Below are 12,671 nucleotides of genomic sequence, written 5' to 3' on the forward strand. Positions count from 1 at the left end.
GAAGTCTGTAACTGCTATTAGGTTTTATCCTGGGGAGCTTGCTCAGCAGACACAATGCTTTGTATAAAAAAGCAGTTTTCAAGTCTTTGGCATTTTTTTCTGTTCTCCCTTTCCCTTTTCATTTTTCATTCTGCATTTTCTAATCTATTGCTATAGATTTGGAGGATGTGTCAGAATGGGGACCTGAAGTAAATTCACAATAACAACTCCAAAGCATGGTCTTATCTGTTGGATTTTTAAATGAATGGCATTTTAGCAGATAAATATCACTGTCACTTATTTTTTTATTTCTACCAGTGGCTATAGAAAAAGGAACACAAACCATCAGCAAAATGGTTACAGAGGAGCACAATGTCTTGTGGCATCAAGTTTTGTCATATGAGGATTTAAGAGAAACCAATTAAAAATACCAGCAAAATATAATTTGGGTGTGATACCATAACTATTTAAGGTTTCCTTGAGTTTTCTAAACTTCTGCAGTGTTACATTTTTAGAAACAAATAGTAGGCCTGGATAAAAGGACCTAGAAAGCTTATAATTCAGGCTGGTGATTATTGAAGGTAAGGATTGGTGAATTTTGGCAAAAAGTGAAAAATATTTATGTTTTTCTTCTGGGCAAGTTGGACAGGTTTGATGTTGTAGGCTTTTTATTTGTTTTTGTGTTTTCCCTTTACTTCCTCTGACCTTACCAAATAAGTAATGCTTTGATGTGAACTTTGTGACTTTTGCAGGATATTTTGTTTTTGACTTTGTTTTACATAAATTAAGTTGTAGAGTTAGTGTGGGTTTAGACTCATTTCTGGTTTTCATGGAATGACAGTCAGAAAGTATTGGGACTCAAGTGTATATACTTTTTTTTGTCTACCCGCTAATTGAATACTTGGGAGCTGAAGATGGACAGGGATATGAATGATAGTATTCCAAGGATACTTTTACAGAGCATGTAGTAATACATCGGCTGTCTCATCTAGCAGCAGCTGAATTGAACTGTGTATGTTTAAAGCAACAGTAAGTTTGTGTACAGTATCTAAGTACTCAGATGATTTAAAATTTATAGGGCAGCCTTCCGTCCTGTTTTTCTGTCTTTGTTGCCTGGTTTCAATAATACCTGATATACACTTAAAAGCTTAGATGTGCATTATGAGTGTGCAAAAACTCACACCCAAACCCAGTATAGCTATCCTGGTAAAAGCCGTACTGTAGAGGCTTGTGTTGGCAACAAACTCATGCCAGTGTAAACCAGGTCTTCACTACAAGTGTTTATGGATATAGTTATCCCATTCTAGTATAGATGAACCCTAAATACATCTGCTTGCCTGAGGTTTCAGTGCATTAAGGATTCATTCTAATGCAAAAATCCATCTCTAAATAAAAAGCTGTTGATTTTTTTTCTGGTCATGATGGTTGAAGTTGTACTGTCTATAGTGGGATAACAGAAATGAACAGAAAAGTAAACAAAAGGTACAAATTGTAGTAAAAGATATCCAGGTTGTAGCTGTATTGGTCTAGAGGAAAAAGCACTCAGGACTCATAGTAGAGACGATATATTTTATTCGACCAACAAGATTTTTGCAATAGGATTTTCTTTAATTGCAAGCTTTTGGGCGCAAATACCCTTCATCAGGCATCAGAGAAAAGATTGTAAAAGTTCTCCGAAGTAGAAATGAAAGTTCATGTGGAAAATAGATGGAAAACTCCTCTGGGCAGCCAGTTCATAGCGCACACACACACACACTGCCCCCCTCCCTCATTGCCTACAGCCCCCACCGCAGCAGGTAGAGCTCCCGCCAGTGCTTCTCCAAGCCCAGGCTCTGTACTCCTGCTGCTTCTGGCCCTGGGGCACTGGCACAGGCCCCGTGCTCCTGCTCACCACCGTTTCCCCTCTGTCTGCCACTGCTGCCCTTCTTTTGTTGCTTCCCTACCCTCCCACCCACTGCCACCATTCTTCCCCCACACCCCACCAGCTTGCCACTCCAGCACTGCATCCCAGCTGCATGGCTGAGACCGCAGGACATAGTAGGAGCCCGCCTGGCCCAGCTGGCAGTGCATGAAGCCAGCTGAGAATCTCAGGGGCCGGGTCGGCTCCTGCTTAGTCCTGCGTTCTGACTGCAACCGGAAACCATGTGGCACCTGAGCAGTCGGTGGGTGGGCAGGGGGTGGGCAGAAGCGGCAGTGATGGGCAGGAAAGCAGGGAACTGGTGGTGGCAGGGAAGGGGACGGGGAGGGCGAATGCCAGCAAGCGGGCAGCTGGGAGTGCAGTGACAGCTGGGCGGGAGCATGGGACCTGCATCAGTGCCTTGGGGCTGTGGCTGGCAGGGGCCCAGGGTGGGGCAGCAGGAGTGTGGGCCTGGGCTGGCAGGGGCTTTATGGAACCAGGCTGGGCTGCGCTGTGCCAGCAGGGAGAGGTGGGAGCCAGCCCAGCTCCATAGAGCCCCTTCCAGCCCGGGTTCCATGCTCCTGTTGCCCTGCCCTGGGATCCTGCTGGCCCTGGCCCCGGGGCCCTGCCCTGCCCTGCCCCATGCTCCTGCCCAGGTGTTGCTGTGCTTCTGCCCACCTGCCCGCTCGCTGCCATTTGCCACCCCTGTCTGCCGCTGCCATTTCCCTACTTTGCTGCCTGCTGCTGCCGCTTCTCCCCACCCCCTGCTTGCTTGCTAGCTACCCTGGCACCATGTGGTTCCCAGCTGTATCGCTGTACCGCAGGACGCAGCAGGAGTTGGCATGGTCTGGCCACGAGGACTAGGGCAATCACTTGTGGTCCTCCCCTGCCTCTCTTCCCCCCCATTCTTAGCTGAGTTTCTCTCTCAGGCGGAGGGAGGTGGGAACAGCCCTGGGGCTGGGGGTGGGGCAGGGCCAGGTGGGCCTTGCTGCTGTGGCTGCTGGGTCCTGTCGCCCCTAGGTCCTGCCACTGGCTCCCTCTGGGTCCTGCTGCCACCGGTGCCTTGTCATCTTTGACAGGCAGCCAGAGGCAGATAATAATTAATTTTCTAAATTTTTTAGGGCCCTTGGCCTGGGCTGGATAGAATGGCCTGGTGGGCCGGATCTGGCCTGCAGGCTGTATTTTGCCTGCTTCTGTGTTAAGGACAGTGTGAGGGGAAAGAAATACTCAGATTAATGGCCATCAATGCAGTGCAGCTGCCATTAATGGACTCCTCCTCCCACCAGCTCTCCTTCCCATATACCTTCATAGAAGAGCTCTGATGATCTCATGCCCTAGACATTCTCTCCAGGTTCTGCTGAATACAGATTAAAAAATGAACATTGAACAAAAATCCAATTAACTATTATGGTAGATTTACTCCATATTGGAAAAAACAAGTGCTTAACATCTGTTAAATGTGTTTTGGATTCTTCTGAGGAAAAAGCTTACCTGGAAGCTCTGGGGCAGAAAATTCAGCTAGTGGAATTAGAACTCTGTTTTCAGTGCTAATGGGCCAGGGGGAAAACTGCTCTGTATGCTACTAGCTGTTCTCTCCCTGCCCTCCTACAGGACTTTGGTCATCTGGGGCTGGTTGGCCCTTCTCTCTTGCTGTCTCCTACCCCTCCTCTGCTTCCCCCCCCTTCCCTCCTCTGATTTTCTTTTCTCAGGAAAAAGCTTCTTTATATTTGTCAAGAGCTATTGGTCCTAGGCTGTCTCACTGATTAACTTATTAGAGACATCTGTAAGTACTGTCAGTTCATCAAGTCTGCTTTGTGAAGACTGTTGGGAGGTTTTTCTCCATAGTCACTCCATTTGAACCTTTGATTCCAGGCTGTCAGAGGATCATATGAAAGTAGGACTGCAGGGAACCTCTTGAGATTATCCAATCCAACCCAACCCACTGCTTAATGCAGGATCATCCCCAATTAAACTATCCCAGCCAAGTGGCTGTCTAACCTGCTCTTGAAAACTTCCAAGGATGGAGATTCCACAATTCTGCCCTTATAGTCAGAAAGTTCCTCCTAGTCTCCAACCTGATTTTTTTTCCTGCTGCAGTTTGAGGTCATTGCTCCTAATCCTGTCCCGTATGGTCACAGAACAAAGCCTGTTTCCATCCTCTCTTTAATTGCCCTTCAGGTATTTGGAGGCTATTATTAAGTTCCCCTTTAGTCTTCTCTTCTTCAGATTAAATAACTCTAGTTCTCGCAGCTTTTCCTCCTAAGTCTCGTCTCCTAGGCCTCTAATCATTTTTTTGGGGGGGAGTGGGGGCACCAGCAGGGTTGGGGGAAATGTGAGGGGGCTTTAATTTTAATAACAGTTTATGAGGTTTTTATTAGAGACTTTGTGATTTTTTTTTTTTTTTGGTCAGGGAAAACCAGGATCCCTGCTCATCACTATGTCCTGTGGAGCCCTAAGGGCCATGGATTCTGCAGCAGTATTAACAGTATTCATATTTGTGGTAACCTAATTTTATGTGCAGTCTGATATTGTTATTAATACACTGATATGAATGTAATAAAAAATTAAAGTGTTTGAAAAGGAAGATCCTCTTTGAAGCTTGATTTCTTTCCATGTGGTTTCAAATCTCTCACTGCATCTGAGTGATGAAAAGCTATTTGAGACTCCCACTGCTGAAGAACAGTGACATATTTTAGTATTTTATTTGAGGACAAAAAATTCTGAAATGAAGTTGGTTTGATTCTTGGATGCTTGAGGTTAGAAAGGATTGTTATGTACCTCTAGTCCAGGGATGGGCAATTATTTTGGAGGGAAGGCCACTTTAGAAATTTTGGGGAGCTATTGTGGGCTGTGGGGGGTTGTGCTGACCTGGCCTAGTATAGCAGATGAGGTGGTTAATTGATTCTATCTGGCCTCAGCCTGTCTGCCCCATACCCACTGCTGAGGATGCTGGATGGTGCAGGTGGACATGGTCTCCATCTAGACCAGCCAGGACCCCCATGGACAGGGTGAGCTTGGCCAGGTGGATGGGATGGATTGGGGTCGTCGGCAGGCAGCATCTGGAAGCAGGATGGGCAGGCAGAGCTGGGGTGGGGCCTGGATAGTGGGACAGTGATAGCACGTGGCTAGGGCTGGAGCAGAGCTGAAATCTACTCCCTGCCCATGGAACCAGTGCCCATTGCAGGGCTGTATAGAAAGTGGATTGTGGTTCTGCCTTAGGCCCCGGCCTTGTGCTGTCACCACCCTGTAATCCTGGCCCCAGCCCTTGCCCTGGTTTCTGCTCACCCACAGCCCCATCCCATCTGCCTGGCTGAGCACACCCTGCCTGTGGGGGTCCTGGTTGGCCTCCAAGGAGATCCTGCCTGCCTGGTTGCCCACTTCATCTGGCACCCCATCAGAGGGTGTGGGGTGGACAGGCCTGGGTGCCCGGGCAGCGAGGCCAGGTCTGGTGGTGGTGGAGATGCTAGTGGCATCAGCCATTAAGAACTACCATTGCGGGGGCTTCCAAAAAGAGGAATCTGGCTGCTGCACTGCCTCCACTCTGCTGTGTGCCTGGGGGTAGCAAGACTGGGTGAACATACCATGGCCTGTGCTGTCCCCTGCACCTGGGCTAGGCAGGGCTGAGGGACCTGCCGTGGGCTGGATAGAATCCCTTGGCGGGCTGAGTCCTACCCATGGGCCTTATTTTGCCTACCCCGTTCTAGTCTGTTTGACTTCTTGCCAGGGTGGAAAAAAATCAACAATCCTTTTCAAAAAATAAAAAAAAAAAAGATTTTTTTGATTTAAACATTTTTTTTTCATTTTTTGTTAAGCTGCTTTAACCCCCCCCCCCCCACCTGTATAAAGATAGTTTTAATTCAGGTTATGTTAAAGCTCAAAGATATCATGGAATAGAGATTATAACTTCTAATTATATACTATTTGAGACAATATATTAATGTAATCTTTTTAGAAAATTTTTATAAATAGATCACAATAGGCCATATTAGGTGGCAAATCTTATGGGATTCCCAGAGGCTCCTCTATAGAACAGTAAAGATTAAAGACAGCTACTCTACCCAATGGGACTCAGTGCTCAGTCTAGAAGATCCCCATCTCTGTGATGCTTCGTTTCAGTTCTCAAACTGTGGATTTGTGTCTCCAGAGATAGTATCCTTGTTAACAACAGTATATGGAGATGAGAGAGAACAGACCTGATTTACCTACCCATCAGCCCTCTTGTCTCTTTGAAAGTTTGTGTAGATGGAGTCAAGCCCTCATCTTTCTTTAAAAGTGCAAAATTTCAAGAAGTTAAATGAGTAAAGGATATCAAACAACAAGAATGCACTTTTTGTAGAAAATGATGAAGTCATGGCTTCCTGACTAGTGATTTAAATTATGATTTAAATCAATTTGATTTAAATCAATCCCATTCTGCTTCTTGCATGAGACAGGCTGTTGATTTCACTGTCCTGTATCAAGCCCAACTTGTGTTTGATCTAGAGTATATTTCATTTTAGAAATACTTCCATTTTAATTTAAGATTGATTGATTGATTCATGGAGAATTCATCTTAACCCTTGGCAAGCTGTTTCTATGGTTAAAAGTGGATGAACACTTGATGAGACTTAATGTTCGGAGTGGGTTTCTCCCTCTTATAGGCATCACTTTTCACAGTCCCAATGTCAAGCAATTCTTTAGATCAGATATTGTTTGTAGCAAAATAAAATGCCAAAGCAAACAAACCATTTTTTCTCCTGCAAAGATGCTTCATTGTGTCATTTCTCTTTGTTACTTAAAATTGCCAATTGCTCAAATCATGAGCAAGACCTTATAAAGGGGGATAAGGCAAAATGCAGCATTTATTGATTACATAAATTAGAGATTCGGACACACCACTCATATAGACACACACAAATCATCATGCACAAAACTTATACACAGGCACATACAAACACAAAACAACCATTCCATTCAGACATTATAGTTACCAGCAGCAGTTGTTCAACAATAGCACTGTGTGGCTGGCCCAGACCTTACTGAGAGAAGATGCAGATAGTAGGTAGGGTGGTTATTATGAGAGAAAGATCCTGTAGATAACAGCTTGGAGCAGGGTGAAACAGATGTGTCTGTGCTCTGACGAAACAGCAGTTGAGAGAGAGACTCAACTTGGTATTTTTGAAGTCTTCTTTTATAGGGATTGGCATCCTTTGTCTCAGCACTTTGGGGTGTTTCCGTACCCAGCTTCTGTTTTTGCGGTTGTTCTTCATTCATCTTCAGCTTACCTCAGCCCGAGGTCAGTTTGGTTGTTAAAGTTGTTATTTCAGCCTTGGAGTATTCTTGCTGCCCATCTGGCAGGATGTGTGCCTCTCTCCTCTTAGTTATCTCCTGTTGTGTCTTAGGCCTCAAAGGGATTCTTCAGCCATCCATTAATTAGTTTACTGACTGATAACTTACATTTGGCGCCTTGTTGCTTACATAAACAGTTAAATCTTCTTCTCCCGTCTCTACTCCATTCTCTCACCATTCACTCTTTCACATCCACTCATTCAGAAAGGGCATACAGAGTTCATTCACTTATGTCAAGCAAAGAATACAAAAATTTAGTTTTCAAGTTACTTATAGGACAAAACTAACATGGTTACATTTCACTACTATTACACTCTATGTTAACATCAGCTATATTAGTTCAGATCCTGCTACATCTTGAGAGAGCTGATATTTCTTTCCAGACTTTTTGGTTTGTTTTTGATTTTTCAAGAGGCAATTAATGAAAACTATAGAGTTGTACTGATACATCAGTCCATATCGTATCAGCACTGATAAATGGAAAACTGCCGTTGTCGGCAATTGGCTTTTTTTGGCTGATGTGGCCTATAACGTCACTGATAAATGCTGTGTGCATGTGCACAGCTGCAGCATGCATGTGGCCAGCCTGGCAGCTGGGAGAGCAGTGTCTGGCTGGTAAATCTGTTGGGGAGGAAGGGGCAGGAGAGGGAAGGGGCATGGAGAGGCGGGCAGATTGAGGCCCTGTGGGGCTGGGGCAGGGGCTGCCCAGCTGGGACAGGTCAGGGCACTGGACGGAGCTGTGAGTGGCTTGTGTGGGGGGCATGGGGAGAGGGGGTGACTCCTGCTGCTGCCCACCCCCCCAGGGGAAGTGTGGGGGGCATAAGTCCCCTGGATTTGTGCGCGGGGCGAGCTGCTGCTGTGGGCTGGGGCCAGGGGTGGTGCCGGACTTTATCGGGGGGCGGGGGTGGGGAGGGCTGGGCCGGGGCTGCACTTTGGCTGGGCTGCAGTGGTGCTGGGTGGTGGGGGCTAGAGGCTGTGTCTGCTCTGAGCACAGTCCTGGCCCAGGCCCAGGCCCCGACCCCCCTCGCAGGGAAAAACCCAGTGCTGTCCACAGTGGCAGCCTGCCCTTGCCCTGTGCACAGATCCAGGGGGCACATACCCGCCATGCTTCCCCCAGGGGTGTGGGCAGTGGCGGGAACGGTCCCCCCCTCTTGTGTCCCCTGGACAAGCAGCTCACAGCTCTGTCCAGCGCTTCACCCTGCCCTAGCTAGGCAGTGTGTGCACCTGTCCCAGCTCTACTCCCTCCCTCATCGCAGGGGCTTCGATCTGCTCCCTCACACCCATGCCCTCCCCCTGCCCTTTCCCCCTGCAAAAGACTTGCCAGCCAGGCACTGCTCTCCAAGCTGCCGGGCTGCATGTTGGCAGTCGGATCAGTATTGGGTGATATGGCTTATTAATAATTGGCCATCGGAATTGACCCAAAAAATCTTTATCAGTGCACCCCTAGAAAACTAGCTTTACACTGCGCGTAGAAGTACATCATCTGAAACGCTAAGGATTTGATGAAAATTGATAGAATAAAGTACTAGATTTGAGATTGATCAACTTAATCATAATTATAGGTAGCTGATTTTCATGACAGCTAGATCAAAACATTTTTATCTTGTGCTGGTACTTTCTAAAACATTAGCACACACAAAAGCTTGTATTGCCTAAATTCCCAGAAGTACAGATAATTCTGCTTTCCACTGTCTTTTGCCAACAGCTTCCTCTTCCCACACAGGTAGCAAAGGATTAATTCATTAATAAATTATGATAAGAATCATTCCATTCACATGTGCCATTCAGCTTAGCTCAAGGTGGGGTGCATTATGGACAGCTTTTAGCTTCATTGGCTCCTAATCAGCTTTTTCAGTTTTGAAAAGTGTTACTGATTTGTAGTAGTAGAACAGCAGCAGTAGTGCTGAGGGGAAGCTAATACTGTAGTTCCTGCCTGGTGGGGGGTGATTCCCACTGCCCCATGCTGAATAGGGGGCCCTGCATGAGCACCCAGAAGCCCCAAGGCCGCTGCAGGAGCTGGTGAGTTTGGGTTTTTTTTTTCCTTAAAGGGTCAGAGCTGGGGTAGGCGAGGCAGCCTTGTGGGGGCTGGGAGGGTGGGCAGGGGTTGGGGGGCTCATGGCAGAGACCCCCATGCAGCATGGGGCAGTGGTGGGCAGCAGGGATCAGCCCCCCACTGGGCAGCAGCTGGTGAGTAGGGGCTTTTTTTTTTAAAGGGCCGGGAGCTGGGGCCAGGCGGGGCAGTCATGGGGTGGGGAGGAGTGGGCAGGGGCTGGGGCCTGGCAGGGAGCCCCCCATGGTCCCCTCCCCCACTCCTCCAGCCCCCCTTCTCCCACCCCTTACTTACCAGTTCAGAGTCTGGGTCCAGCTCCCTGCTGCAGCTGGCGGGGACTGCCCAAATCACTGAAGCTCTCCAAATTGATTCAGACCTTTTAATTGGTCCCCTGATTCGATTCGGATTCGGAGATGCGGCCACTGAATCAGGCCGAATCTCCTCTGAATCTAATCAGCGCCCAAAGCTTTGCACAGCCCTACTGATCTTGTCTTGACTCTTGACCTAAAATTGGCTTAAAAGTATTCTTTGGCAAGTTACTCACCATTAGAAAACCAGCACCTCAGACTGTGGAGTGCTCTGTGTGAAATCCGTTCAGGGCTGGGCTTTGCCACTATTTCAGCAGAAGTTTACTTCAGAGTCCAGCCTGAGTCTTTCTCTATACCAAAGGATTGCTGTTGTGTAATGGATCCCCTCCTGGTGGGGCATATGGACATGTTGACTCTTAACTATGAGGCAGCTGCTCTCTTATTGAGCACATAAAATTGATAGTTTTGTACATTTCTGATTTTGGCCCTTTTTCAGTACCATGTCCTGCTGAATCATATATTCTCTCACGGTTAACACACTTTAAACCAGGGGAGGGCAATTATTTCAGGCGGAGGGCCGCTACCCAGTTTTGTCAAGCTGTTGAGGGCTGCATGGGTAGCCCCACCCCTTAACAGGTGCTCCACCCCCTGGTCACCATTTTGGGACCAGTGTCCCAATGTCTTGGTACCAATGTCCCAGGGCCAGCACTGGTAGGGCCCAGAGCAGGGCGCAGGATGGCAGGGGTCTGTAGAGCCAGGTTGGGGTGCACCAGCAGGGAGAGGAGTGAGCTGGCATGGCTTCATAGAGCCCCTGCCAGCCGGGACCCTGTACCCCTGCCACCCTGCTCTGGGCTCTGCTGGTGCTGGCCCTGGGACACCGGTGCAGGCCCTGTGCTCCCACGCTTGGTCACTCCCAGTGCCCCCCAACCCCGTGGTGCAGGTGGGGGACAGTGCACAGCCCTGACCCCCTGCTTGCCGGCAGGGAAGGAGCTGGTGCGGAGCATGGGGAAAGGTGGCCCCTCCCCTGCCCCACGGCTGGCGTCTCGCACTGCAGCTGCTTGCAGCCTGCATGGGGCTGTTCTGAGCAGGCACAAGCAGCCCCATGTGGGCTGTGAGCGGCTCCAGCACAGGGCAATGGCCACAGGGTGCGGGAGGGGCCTCTTTCCCCGTGCTCAGCACCAGCTTGTAACCCAACCCCCTGCCAGCCTGGGCCCCATGCCGGTTCTGGGCTTGCCCGTCGGGGCTGTGGGCGGGCAACAGCAGCAAACACTGTCCAGTGCGGCAAGCAGGGGGCAGCTGTTGCCACCATGGCGCAGTCCTGATGGGTGAGCTTGGAGCTGCGCAGGGCCGGGTTACAAGCTGGTGCTGAGTGTGGGGGAAAAGCCGCTGTGGCCACCTGAGCCCTGTGGGGTGCAAGACCCTGAGGAGGGAGAGTGGGGGCCAGGCACGGCTGCGGCCACCTGATCCCTGTGGGGTGCAAGACCCTGAGAGACCCTGAACAGGGAGAGTGGTGGGGCCAGGCACAGCTACAGCTACCTGAGCCCACGGGGGAGGGAAGCCCCGTGGCCCCAAGTGAGGGGGCGGAGATGTGGAGCCCCAGTGAGGGAAGTAGGCCAAGGTATGTCTCTAGATGCGTGAGGCTAAAGTTTGGGTCAGAGGCCAAGTAAAGTGTGCTCAGCCCAAGAGAGAGGGGCGAGTCCTGACTCCGGTAAGTCCTCCACTGCTGGGAGGCTGAGTGTGGGTCAAAGGCAAGATCTATAGTAAGCACAATGACATTCTGCTCCGGGGGGGAGTGAGAGTCCCCGTGAGACCCTGGAGCACCAGTTGTTGTACGTTACCCCAGCTCCCACAACTGGGTGGGTAGCCCCTAGTACGGGCCAGAAGGCAGACCCCAGGGAGAGAGTGGGGTTAGAGGCTCAGAGGCCTGAGGTAAAATACCCTCAACAGGTCAATGCTGGGCCCAGAACCAGAACAGTCAAAAGGGCCAGGGGCCAGGATGCCCAGAGCTGAGGGCCTGGGGTCCCAACTGGCCTTGGAGGTCAGGCCAGGATCTGTGTGGCCAAAGGTCCTGGGGGGACCACACCTGAGAGGGGAAATGGTTTCAGGGAGCTAGATAGCCTGAATGAAGGCGGGATTGGCTGCCAGAATAGAGGGATCTTAGAGGGGTCCTGATTGGAGGATTCTGGGGCCCAGTGTGGGGCTGGTGAGATCAACAGCTGGATGCCATCTGCGAGGCATGGGCTGCAGTGTAGGGGAGGTACGGAGCCGCAGATAGCATCCCCTGGCATCAGGGCAAGAATGGGCAGCTTCCCGCTTTAATTAACATCATAATTAATTAAGAACAAGGCGTGGCAGGAGAGTGAGGTGGGTGGCATGCCCAAAGGCAAGTGGGGAGACCAGTACTATGGCTAAGTGGGGAGGCCCACTTTGCCACAGTTACGAATGCAGTTGTCAGGATGTGTGAAAGCTTTTAATGTCAGATAAGAAATATTTAATGTTTATATCATTTACAGGAAGCACAAATTTTTTTGATGAAGTATAAAAAAGTCAGATTTAATTCCTACATGTACATGAAAATGTGAGGAAGCAGAATATGCCTCTCCCTAGAAAAGGCCCTTCAGGTCAGATGCTATTTCACTTTTTAGGCTTGAAATGGGAATTTGGTGCTGGAATGTGATCCTATTTTTAATCTGCTCAAGTCTCTTAAGAGTCAGATGTGTTATGAAGGTAGATGCATTGATGGATTTTTCAGGGATTTGCAGGATCAAATGGAAAGGCACTTAAGCACCTAAGTCCACTTGAGTGCCTAATAGATGGAATCGGATCTGGCCCTGGTGAGTAGGCTTTTCTTTTTGGAGCTGCTTAGTTGTCTTGATGTGAGGCTTTGAATGGATTCATTTCTCCCAGGGAACTGTTGCCCCTTCTGGGCTGAAAGTTGCTATGGTTGACCATCATCCTCTTGGTAAATGCCTGCTCCTAGTAAGATCCAGGAAGAGCACACACCAACTGCTGAAACTTCCTTAGCCTGATGAAGGGTTTTTGAACCCGAAAGCTTACTTAATAACTTTTCTCCAACTATTTGGGTTGGTCTAATAAAAGATATCAAATT

General features: G+C 49.0%; 1 protein-coding gene across 9 annotated transcripts in view; it reads left to right on the forward strand.

Annotated features, from left to right (window-relative positions):
* The window catches only part of ENOX2 (ecto-NOX disulfide-thiol exchanger 2), a 201,205-nt gene that overhangs the window by 27,869 nt on the left and 160,665 nt on the right, over positions 1 to 12,671 (forward strand). The window lies entirely within an intron of this gene.

This window comes from Alligator mississippiensis, chromosome 8, assembly GCF_030867095.1.
Source record: "Alligator mississippiensis isolate rAllMis1 chromosome 8, rAllMis1, whole genome shotgun sequence".
NCBI lineage: Eukaryota > Metazoa > Chordata > Crocodylia > Alligatoridae > Alligator > Alligator mississippiensis.